Source organism: Strigops habroptila, chromosome 2, assembly GCF_004027225.2.
Source record: "Strigops habroptila isolate Jane chromosome 2, bStrHab1.2.pri, whole genome shotgun sequence".
Lineage (NCBI taxonomy): Eukaryota > Metazoa > Chordata > Aves > Psittaciformes > Psittacidae > Strigops > Strigops habroptila.
In genome coordinates this window covers 102532049-102544817 of record NC_044278.2, presented here as the reverse complement: position 1 = coordinate 102544817, position 12769 = coordinate 102532049, and the positions used below count along the sequence as shown (strand labels likewise).

Sequence of the window (12769 nt, the reverse complement as noted above, 5' to 3'; positions counted from 1 at the left end):
GACTAAGAATGCAAAATGAGACTCCAAGAGAGATTACGAAAAACCCAGTTTTAAATGTATTATGTAAGAGTTCAAAGATTGGAGAGCAGATAAGGAGAGCAGCGCAGGGTGCCCTCGTGCTCAACCCACAGCGCTCTCACTCTGCCTTCATGCTACTGGATTAACGCAGAAGGGATGAGACCCATCTAATGGCTGTTCTTTATGTAATGCAACATAAATCAGATAAATGCTCTAGAAAAACACTGCGTTAATTTGTGACTTTACCAAATTATTTTGCTGCTTATAGAACACCAGGAGAGGAACACATCCCCAGTGCAGGGACAAGTGCCCTCAGCTTTGCTTTGCTGCAGAGGTCCCACTTCAGGCCAGGGACAGGCTGTTTCTGCTGGTGGTTGGCACAACCTTCAGCTGCCCCGAAGGCCACCAGTGCCCTGTTAGCTTAAACATCAATAAATACTATGTAAACTAATCCTACCACTTCTTCCGCAACTGACATGATCACCCTTCCACCACCTCACTGCCTGCTAAGCTGCAGGAGAAATAGATCATGGATTACAACATGAAGATTAAAAAACTAACAAACAACCCACCCGCTACCATCACCCAAAAAAAGCCCATCAAGATTCCCCCACTTTCACACTGCTGTCTGCTTCCTTCACTGCTGTGCTGCATTTGAACTGAGGAATCAGTCACCAGGATTTGTATTGCCAAGCCTTTTTACAGGCTGTTCCCAGTACAAAACATCAACTGATTTACAAAGTTCACAAACACAGTATCTACGGTCTGAGCAACAACTGGGATGGCAGACATTTCACTGATGTGAAGAACTATATCCCTGAAACCCACAATACTGGAGCACTGCCATTTATAATACCCTACTTCAACTCTCTTTATGCATCCCTTATATTATGTTCTGTATCTCTTATCACCGCAGCTCCACAGGACGATATCATCTCAAGAAAGCTGTAAACAGGAAAAATAGTCAGAACTATTAAAAATATAAAGAGAGTAAATGAGCCAGCCAGGCCTGTTATTCAAGTCATATAATTCCCTAGGAAATAATTCTCCCGGGACTTCATTACAACAGCCAAACAGTACAGGTGGTGCCACACTTTCAGTTTTAAATCACAATCCACTCGGGAACTGGGCAAGACTGGACACCCAACTGTGCAAATTCTTATTTTATTTTTTGAAATGGAGTGTGCATGAGAGCAATTTTAGGCTGGAAGAGCCAGCCTTGTCCTTAGGCCTCTGCCAGCTCTGACTTATTGATTCAATACTCTTTGGAGAAGCTTGACACATTTTTACAGAAGCATAAGATGTCAGGCTTTATACCTACATCAGGATTCACGATGTTTATTCCTTCTGTCTGAATGGGCACTGAAGGAAAAAAACCCCAAAGCACAGGTAAACCGGAATTGTAGCAGTAACTTGGCCTTTTTTGCTATGGTTGTCTTTTTTATATATAAGTCACAAATAATTAACACTGGTTTCAGTTTGAAGTTAATGGAAATATGTATTCTGCAATGAATGATCTCAGAGATTTAAGTAATCTATTTCTAAATTCTTTTATTCAAATCCCAGAGATTTAGAGCCCATAAGTGACTGTTCAAAATTTTACCAAAAACTCTGACTATACCCCAGAAGCAAACAACCTGTCTCGCAAACTAATCTCTCCAAAAATTATCTTTAATATACCACAATTTCCTATTTTGTTTACTACCCTCTGCAATTTCCTCAATCAAAATCAAAGGTCAAAGGAACACCCTCTGATGAATGACACCCCTGTTCCTTTGCTCGACTCTGGTCTTCCTTATCCCAAAACACCTGGGATGCAGATCTCTCAGTTCTGTGGATAACAGCTCTTTATGCCAGAATGGACATTTTCCCACCAAGATTTATCTAAGCACCAAATCAATGTTTAATTTCCATTGTGTAGCTTAAACCAATTGCAGATGAGAAAATGTCCACCTGTACTTCCTCTCAATTCAAGGCCACTGGGTGCTGGCTGCTTCTCATCCCAGAGGCAGAGGCATGCCTCATCATATCTCTTTCTTACCCTCCACAGGGGAGAAAGCAAGGGCATGGAAAGAAGTTGTAACAGCTACGGTGGAGGTTTCATATGACCCTTAAACTCAGGCAGTCCATTTCTGGCCAGTTAGATTTGTACTTGTAAGGCAACACATAGCATATATGGATCAATAACTCTAAACAACAGTACAGTCATCATCCCGGATTTCAGAAAAGGTTGGCTTAGTTTTAAAATGTCACAGGATCTCTGAGGTGCGTTCTCCATGGCCACAGCACCTGAGCTCCCATGCCAGCCAGGAACGATCTCAGGGTACTCAAATCCCCTTGCCTTGTCCAAACACCAGGGCTGTGAACAGGATCTCTTAGCAGCCAGGAGTGGATCAATGCAAGCCCCAGGAGAGGGAAACTACGGAGTGGCTACATACACTGCTTAAAACCCATCATAACCAATTAAACAGTAGCCCTTAGCTCCCAGTCCAGTATCCTTCACAGGAATTACAGCATCAGACTGATGATTCATAACTGTTTTCAAAGCAGACCCTAGCTCAAGTGCAAGAATAAAAGACAGCAGAAACTGTAATAAAAAACATGATGAGAATAAATAGCTGGCGCACAGCACTAGAGGGGAAAAGTGTTATTCCACATTTTCCAATAAGCGTGACCTAGCTAATTAGATACAATCTCTGCTTTAATATCAAAGCCATACAGCAAACAAGTGAAGCAGAACTAGCAACTTGTATTGACTTTACAATATCCATGTTAATTATACCGATATCTGAGGGCTGCGCTGTCTTCAAACACCAAACCCCAATTCGATTCTAGTCCAAGTTTAGGAGACAGCAATCCTGTTAAGACTCTTTGTCTTTTGAAAATGCAAACAACTGATAGTGTTGTCAAAAAATGGCATCTGGCAGCTCAAAGTCAGGAAAAAGACTATAAGAGATGGGCAGAGAACAGCAACTAAACTGGGACAGATTTCTGCTAATGCTGCAGCCACACTGTCACCACATGCCAGTTATCCAATACGCCTATTTCATGTGCCAATGAGCAACTCTTTTCCATGTTTTCTTAAGTCATTCAGCAGAATGAATGGAATTTCTATATTCAAACTAAATAATATTTTGCCTGAATAGTAACTTTGTTCCACTGAACCACAACCAGGCAACACTACGCTTGCAGTAAAACCATCTCTCTGCAGCCTGTTTTTGCTTCTGTGCTTGTCCTGCTCCATCAAAGCAATGTCCACCCAGCCAAGGCATCAGCCTTACACCAGATGTTGATGTGGCACCATCACTGCAAAGGCAACAGGTCGCAGGTGATGGTTCTCCTTCCCCACCCCACGGATGCGGGGTTTTACATGCAGTATCTTAAAACAGATGTGCATGTGCACTCCCCTCGCTGGGTATTCCTGGAGTACGGCATTTTTCAAGGCTGCGAAACAAACCCCTGCTTAAATCTGGTGAATAAGCAGTGTTTGGGAAAATTAACAGGACCGTAAGTTGTGTTCGGTATTTGTGGAGTGCTGCGTTTCCGTGGCAACAGGGGGCTATGAGCTTTAATTACTGCCACAATATTAAGGGCCGCAGCTATAGATCGGCATGTGCGAGAGACGTGGCCCAGTGTGAGGGCCCGCACAAAGAACCTCTGCCCTACCCTGCGCCCCGAAATGTAAGGGGTCCGAGCAACCATCTCACCAGGGAGCGAAGAGACGTAAACAGAGGGGAAGCACAAGACCATCCAACTCAGAAGAGAAGATCGATGATGTCCACCTCCCAGAACCAGCACCTCAAACCCAGGGATGCTCAACATCAGGGGGTGATGGGGGGAAAGAGAAGGATACAGTGCCCAGCGATAAAATAAGTGGACAGAAGGTTTTGTTCAAACATGCAAAGATCATCCTGCAGCCATTTCCTACGACACAAATGGAATAGCTTCTATTTTGGGACCAGGAGATTAAAATAGCTTTACTATAGTCAAATCGGTCTTGAACAGGGAAGATGAGGACTGTGACCCTATGGAGGTCTCTGCAATGAAATATCCATTCTTTATAAAAAATACAGAGTCCCATCTGATAGATCATCTCAGAATAGAAGAAAAAGAGACAAGAGTATGAATCTTTAATGAAGATACATTTACGCACCTAAAGATTAAATTTTGCATATTGTTACTAAACAACAGGAGCATTCTAAAAGGAAGAAGACAGACACACAAGCCAAGCTAGACAAGAGCCACCCAGGTTTGGATGGCCAGGCCACTCTCCTGGCCTGCAGAAAGCCTGAACCCTGGAGAAGAAAGAACGTGAACTTATACCCTTTCCTCTGCAGGCACGGCAGTCACTGCTACCCCCAACTCAAAGCCTCACTCACACGTATTTGCCCTTCTATGCCATCCTGTTCCCCCACAAAGGCAGGGGCTGTCTTTACAATTTGCGAGAAGATCCATTTTCTGTGGGTACATTTGATTTTCTGCAGGTACATTCGATTTTCTGCTAAGTGGAAAGAGAAGGCCCTATTTCTGGAGGCTAACCTTGCTTGGTGTCAGAAGCCACCCCACAGAAACCCCCCAACTATGAGACAACTGCCTAGGTGCTTGAGATGCTCCCAAGTCTCTCATCAACCAAGCAGGTTTGCAACTTTGAAGCCTGAGCATACGGAAAAAATCTGCATGAAACCTCCTTCGAGCTCCTAAACCCATTTCAGGATTTTTGCAGCAGTGAAAAAAATAAATAGAACAAAATGAAATGGAAGTGAAAATAATCCACACTTACCTGTCAGTAGAGCCAAAGACAAATTTCTTTCCTCGTGCAAAGAGAATAACAAAAGCTATACCCCATTCCTGCTGCTGTAACAGGTGGGTTTTTATACCCAGAGAGAGCAAAAAAAGTACCCCAAAAGCCAAAAATCCACATAAGGAGGCAATTAGCGAGGCTTTCTTCTCACTGATGGAGCAGAGGAGAAAGGCAAGAAAGAGTAAAACATTTGCGTATCCACCATGGTTATTTTCTGCAGTGCAATCTGTCCACCAGCCCTTGCCATATGTGCCACCCTTTCTGTTCGGAGAGATGAAGGCAGCAGAAAGCTGTCCATCAAGATGCTAAACCTTCTGGAAAGCCCTCCCCTGCGCACTTTGCCGTGAAATGGGGACTTTTGTGGATGAACAGAAAACACTTAACTAGATTAAACGTAGCTCATTCCTGGATATGCACAAAGAGAATTTGATTTGATTAATTCAAATTTTAAAGAGCTGAAGCAATTCAAAGAAAATAAAGAAGGAAGCGGTGAGCTATGTTCCCTTTTTATGCTCTTCTGTATCACCAGCCCCCATCGCTAAGGGTGTGCGTGGAGAAAATTCAGGGAGACAACATTTGGATTAATCACAAAATGGCTTTGATGACTGAGAGAAGCTGGGGGTGGAGGGGTGGAAAGAAGGATAAAAGCACTTTCTGAGTAGTTAAATCACAGGACTAACTTTTTTTCAGGGAGAAACACCAGCCCCTTCTGTTCCTTCAGGCATTTGCTACCTTGCCTAACGTGTTACAGCTGGTTTCCCCCATTAACCACAACCCGAGTGATGGTGGAAAGCTATTTTGAAAGGTAAACTATGGTGTTACTAGGCAGTTCTTTAGCTCAAAAACATCATGGGGGGGGGGGGGGGAAAGAAGCTACCTCCTACCAAGCTAACAAAAAAGGACAATCTCTCTCAAAACAAGGATTTCCAAGAACTGTGCGAGATGGAGTGAAGAGGACATGCATTAGAGATGGCTCAGATAAATGATAAGCCACATGCTGTCCTTGCTCTGCAGGAAAGCAGGCAGAGTCCTCCATGGAAGCAAGTGCCCATCAGTTATGAGGAATCCATGAGAACCAATGGCCAGAAGAAGAAACCTGACAGCACAGCTGAAATCATATGGAGGATGGTCTAGACAGAAGGTTTGCAGCTTCAGCCTCCAGCATCAACCTGCCGAACTGCACTCCAGCAGCTCAGGAGCATCACTTGAAGAGCTAAGACAACCCCCTAAACTGGTCTGCTCTGCCTAAAGACTGCTTATTTTCTCCCTAATGAGAGAAAACAAATACCACCACATGGGGAGTCTCCAAAAAAGAAAATAAAAGCCTTCGGGCCCACAGTCAAAAGCGTTTAACTCAGGCTACCCACATGCAGACCAAATTATCCAGGAGACATGACTTGCTCGTGAGCAGGGATACTGCACTCAGAGTGACTGGTTCACCTGCACAACTACCCTGCTTGGTCTGCAGCCCAGGGCAACCAGGGAGCAGGGAAAGCTGTGCTGGCTCCAGCCACCCCTAGGCAAGCAGGTGACTTAGCCTGAAAGCACTGCCATGCATGAGTAGTCCCTACCTCTGCCTGGGAATGATGTTAGGATGCCACCCGCTAGCTGTCACTTGAATTAACTCCACAAGTTCTTTCACTTGTAACGCTTCAGGGTGATGGCTGTTCCTCTCCCTATTAACTCTGCTGAAGACGTTTCTCTTTGCTGCTGTACATAACTTAATTTCCACCTAATTTCCAGTGAGAACTTACTTTCTGATCTGTGTAAAAAGGTTATTTTCAGAGCCAGCTGCCTGACTGAGCTTTGAGCACACAGGAAAGGCAGAGCGCAACCAGTCCTCGTGCTCTTTTATATTCATACAAAATACCCCCATAATATTTTGTAGGATGCTTGTCAGAAGATAAAAACTTTAAGACCTTCTGCTTACACTCTCTATATCTACATGTACTGTACCTCAGACGTACTCTGCACACAGATCATGAAAATAAATGGCTCTGCACATCACTGGAATTTACATAACAAGAACATGTTAGATCTAGAAGCTGTAGTCTTACATATAAAAATATTATCTTAAATAAAACAAAAAACATTTAAATATTTTGTATGTAAACAGGTTTTTACATACACAACAGACTAGTACTTGATATGGGGCCTCCAGACAGGATTCAGAAAGGGAAGTGGACGTTGACTATGTAAAATGAAGTCTGGTTAGACAGATTTGACAGAGACAAAGAATATGGAGGGGGAAAAAAAAAAAAAAATAGGAAAGCACTGCATTTGGTTTTAGTCCAGCTGTAGGAATTATATATTCTCCAGTTCAACCCTTGTAATTCCACAGCCACCAAGAAAGAGACAATGCCTGCTGAATGAAAAAAGCCAACGAAAAACCCCACACTTTTCCTAAAACATTTCTCTGTGCCTTAATCATGGTTGCCAGCTGTTTGTTTATGACAGCATGCTAAATACATATAGGCATACACACATATATATATTTAAAAAGCAGAATTTGAGCTCCTATTAGACAGGGAGGCTTTTACCAGGCAGTTATTTATCTGCCTGAGATGCAAAGTTTGGCTGCTGCAGCATGTGCCCTGAATCCTGTTAGTGCTCTCAGAAAGAAACCACTTCAGTAGGAGCACTGTTGAAAAACACTCCTTTAAGATTCAAGTGCAAAGTTAGCAAAGATGCATTGTAACACACAGTAGATCAACAGGTCCTGGTATGTATTCTCAAATGAGTGACAGGGGCTAAATATTAAGGAGCAATCTTCTACCTCTCCCTTGCAGAATGAATAATGTGGAGGAGTGAGAGCTGAACTGCTGTTACAGCATTTCTGGCTGCTTTCCTTGGTAGTCTCATTCTCTTTGTTTAAAAAAATATGACTCCTAAACAAAGGCAGACAAATGAAAATCACGGCCTTCTAAGGGAGTAGTACAAATTAAAATATAATCAAAGGAAAAAAATAATAGTAAAGACATGTAAGTAAGTATGTAAAACACCAAACTGGTAGCCATATGCATAAATTATATATAACAGGTATATTAATATAAAGAAATAAACCAGAATAAAATTATCCAATAGAAGTACAAGAGGGTTAAGTGCTCAGAAATGCTACTTGTCCTACAAGTAAACAGGAGGATGGGTCAAGAGAAGTTTGCTGGGATGGGAAGGCATCCAGGCTCCAACTGGTATGCTCGCCTAGCTAACAAAAGCTGAGTTGTTAGAAAAATGAAGGTCTAACATTAAGAAAGAAAAATGCATTTCAGTTCTCAAATACTTAATCATGAATTTGCAAAATATAGAAGACATTTACTCACGTCAGTAGGGAATTCTAGTTCACCACATTTTGGGAAGAGAGTGGGAAAGGAGTGATGCGCTGAAAAGCCCGACCAGGTAGGATGTTCAGATTCCTAACTTCAGGCACCACTTTTCTGTATCCATGGGCAAAACGATTCCAGCAATAGAGGCTGACAGAAGCATACTACATTGGGAAGGAGCCAACCTTCTCCTCCTCCTCCCTGTCCAATCTCTTCTCTGCACACTGAAATTTTGCATTTGAGATTTTGTGGGGGATGATACAATTTTAACTTCCTCATTTATTCTATGTATTCAACCCTTATGAGCTAGCACTTATAATACCAGTCTTGCTTTGAAGGGTATTACTTCATTAGCAGTGCTTTTGGAAGAAGTTCTCTAAGAGCCAGATGATTCAGCCTCCGGAGCACCTATCTTCTTTGCACTCCCTAACCACAATGCTCATTTTCCCAAACCAAGGACTTCTCAACAAGTTAGGTTAGGTTCACAGACATAAAAAATTCAAACTCTCATTTATTTCCATACTTTTTTAACCTAACCCATGCTAAACACTTTCACATGTTTTATGCCAGATACTTAGATGGAACTTTTTTTTAAACTTTATAAACTACTTTTTTTTTTTTTTTTTTTAAATTGCTTGTTGTCCAAGAGCCAGAAACCATCACAGACAACGCTGTTACTGCACTGGGAGCCATGCAAACAAACCCAACAGATTATGCTGTCTCTGAGATAAAGACTCACATTCCCATGGGATATATCTCTTTTTCATGAAAGGGGAGCAGTGCTGTGTATCAAGACGATGAGACTCCAGTGCTGCTGTAGACCCCTGCCTACCCTTCGTACAGAAGAGGCAGTAATAGCAGTTGTGTTGAGAAGACCAGGTTACCTTAATGCAATGGCATTAGGATGCAATGAATAGAGTATTGGAAAAAACATACTTCCAAGCTTCTCTGCTCCCATCAGCAACAACAGGGATTCAAGGAATTAGTTAGAAATCCACCTGCAAGAGGTGGGCAAACAGGGTAATTAAAAGCCTTCACACTGTCCTTTTTGTGTGCAATCTGAAAACCAAGAGTGTGGTCAAGAACATGATGAGACTTTCATTCACAGGAGAATGTTTAAAAGCAGTAGACTTAACTATGAGCAACACTGTCTCTTATTATCAGTCATATGGGATGAGAACACAGAAACGATAAAATCCCAGGCAACTAGTCTGCCTCCATACATTAGTGAATGTAAAGGAAACATACAGGGAAAAGGAAAGAGTCCTGAAAAGGCCATCGTAGCTGAACAATTTTAAGATGGAAAAGGTGAAACCTTTCACAGAACCGAGAAGTTATACCAGAAAGCTACTGCAGTAATATAGCACACTTTGGCTAAAAGGAGCCATTTGCATACATTTCTCTTTATAAATTTCAGAACTGGAAATATATGAGCTGCAATTTACTGCTTGTCCATACAGACCGGTTTAACTGAACATGAAGTTTCAACAAGGTCAGTTTCTGAACTGATACTTATTTTCTTGCTAAAGCATGTTGTGTTGCTTTAGCTTCAGCCAATCCCTACTACTAAATGAAAGTAAATGTAAAGCTAAAAGGGTTTACAATGACTCTTTGTTGTTGGTTTTTTTTTCACTAATTAAACGAAAATAAATCACAGCGGCTTTCCCGCATGCAATACAAGATGGATTTTTTTGGATGCTGGATTTGGGAACAGCACGTCTGCTGGGGCTCTGGCTGGCTGGAGACCCACGTTCTCCAGTGCCCTCCAGACTCCCTTCAGACTTGTGACTGTAACCAAGCGGATGCTTTGGCTCAAAGATTCCTATTTAGCTGCAAATAGGGGGTCAAAGCAGGCAATGAACTAGCTATAAAACCTTGTCCCAAACAATTACTGTAAACACTGGTACACAGCATGCTCAGGGTAAGAAAATACACAAACAAAACCACTGAACCCTTACCAACAATTTCAAATCTTCAATTAAAACCCCTCATAACAGACAGACCTAATGCCTCACTTGCTCTCCCATTTTTCTCTCTCCCTCCTTCCCCTCCCCAAATCCTGGAAAAACAGTGAAACAGGAATTATTTTTCTGGGAAAACATTTCACATTTCCACTTGAAAACTTTAAGCACAGTTATTTCAAAATACCTACACACTAGAGCTCTTAGCTTCTATTTTTCTACCAAGAAATCCTGAAAGCAAACGATTTAGTAAAAAGAAGAAACAAAAGCACAACTGATGTTCTGCTTTTCATCCTGTTTTTCAGAAGCATAATCATCCTTTTTTGTTTTTAAAAAAGCTTAAACCAGAGGACTTGTGTTACTTATAAGTTTGCATGCCCTGCACAACGCTCAACGAAATGAGAAGCCTTTTTTGCAAGGTGCTTATAAAGGCTACCTGGAAGTTCACCTGGATGCCTATTGGATCCGAAGGAAGGATCCTTAGGAAGGAAGAATGCCTACTGGAAAACCTTATGGATAACTGTACAACTATTACTACATACGTATCCTAGGAGACCAAAGAGCTTTCACATTTAAGAGCTTATTTCCCAGCCACCCTCTCAATACACATCTCATGCATTTATAAATAATACAGATAGCCATGAGAAAGGAGGATGTTGGTTTAATATCAGCCAGAATATACACTGACCTCTGCTTGTATCAGCATAAATGTTTCCTTTTATTTCAGTTCACCTTCTTTCTCACCTTCTGATTACAAAGATGTCAGAAATCTCATGTAATTCATGAAATGTGCTTTTAAACTTAAATTTTACAACTGAGCAGAGCTAAAATTTTAATCTTTAAAAATTCATATGCACACACGCAAATCACCAGAAAAAGCCTTTGTACTCATGCAAGTGAAATTTAGATTCCTGGCCACAATATTTTGCAAAGCATCAACCTGTTAAATACAACATATCAGAGAACCATACAATTTAGGAAAAACCCTCAGAAAGAGAAATGAAAATATACATATGTATATATATATAAAGCACAAAGCAGCTAATTGAAGAGAGACTCACTTTACACTGCGGGTTAGAATAGACTACGCATTTGAAACAAGCCGAATCAAAAGCCTTCGCATCGTTTCTGGTTTGTAATTCTTGTCACAGGGTCTAGCCTGCAATTAAGCACTCGGCGCCCAGCCTCTGAACAGCAGCGCCTTTAAAAAGCTGAGCGGAGCTCCGGAAACACCCAGGTACGATTCCTCAGCAGCTGGCACCGAGGATGTGTTACAAAACCTGCAGCGCAGAGCACGGCAGCCCCTTCCCTTCATCACCTTTCTAGTCTACATTTCTTACCGTTCCATCCCAGCAGAGGCGAGGAGGGCACACAGCTTACCTGCCCAACATACAGGAAAAGAAGAATATACTGTTGTTCTGGAAGAGGGGATATCACATGACAACAAGGAACTTCAAGGAAAAAGGCTGTCGGCATGCCAGCGTACACAAATTAATTCACCAGTGGGTAATTAAAACAGGACCAGCCCCTCCTATAACCACTAAGCAGCTCTTGGGGTTTGATTTACTTACAGCAGTAAATTCATTTAATCACCTAACCTCGTACAAATGCGAGCAAAGCCCTAATAGCTGTGGCTCAGTAAACACTAGCCGGAGCTGGAGCCAGCATAAAAGATCTGCAGGCACTCTCTTACACTTTTCAAATCCTAAACCTAATATTAAAATTAACTGCAGGCTAACATGTCGCCAGCAATTTCTCATGAATGCATAATGAAACAGTGCTACTACATCAAGCACATCACAGTTTTGTAAGCACACCCGGCAAGCATGTGTGGGTATCACACACAGGAATACTTACAATAACTCCACGTACATAGTGGTTTTATAAAACATACAGTATCTGTCATGCTCTCCATGTGCTGTGAATATCATGTAAAGCAACACAATGTTTGCAAGAAAAAAAAAAAAAGGCGTTAAATAACGTTATCTTTCTTTCCTCCTCTCTCCTATTTAAGAAAATTCTGGTTTAAAAAAAAATAAAAGGAAATGCTGAAACTGCACATACTTTCTGTAAAACTCTAAATTTCTGTATAGCTTTATAATTCAGTATCTGGAGGGGTATTCAGTGCAGAAAGTCAGTTCTACATCCTGAAATTACTGTTTGTGTCACTTAAAATAGGAGAAAAGAAAGAAAAAAAACCAACAAAACAGTATTCTGGTTTTCATTCAAATTAACTAACTTCCTGGCATTTTGACTACTAGATATACTGCGTATTTGCAGACTCAAACTACAAGCCACTCTCTTCCACAGCAGATTTTATGAAGTCCAGTATATTGGACTTCAATAACCTCACTTCAAATTGAATACTTAAGTATTATTTTTTCCATTATATTGGATGTAAAACAAATGACACGCAGGAGAGTCTATGGCCAGCTAAATGCGATAACCACCATATCCTTCAAGACATCATCCTCTCCTTTCACTTACTTAGTCCCATGAAGTGGATGAAAGAAAAACCTAAACCTACAGACAAGACCATAAATCAGCAGTAGACAAGTATGGTCCAGCTGCAAAGGGTTCAGACTGAGGTCCCAGTGGATGCTTCAGAAGACTTCAGGGTGGTCTTTATACCACCCTCCACTTGAGAAAACATGATTGCAAAGTAAATT

General features: G+C 41.6%; 1 protein-coding gene across 6 annotated transcripts in view; it reads right to left on the bottom strand.

Annotated features, from left to right (window-relative positions):
- Positions 1-12769, bottom strand: part of LNX2 (ligand of numb-protein X 2) — a 54934-nt gene that overhangs the window by 23971 nt on the left and 18194 nt on the right. The window contains exon 1 of one of the 6 annotated variants that reach the window (XM_030476440.2): positions 11162-12075. The exons of 2 other annotated variants lie outside the window; for them this stretch is intronic. The gene's annotated coding sequence lies outside the window, so the exon portion shown is untranslated. Of the gene's footprint in view, positions 1-4798; positions 5668-11161; positions 12076-12769 lie in introns of those variants that run through there. 3 more of the 6 variants (XM_030476435.1, XM_030476439.1, XM_030476437.1) reach the window with 3 other exon arrangements.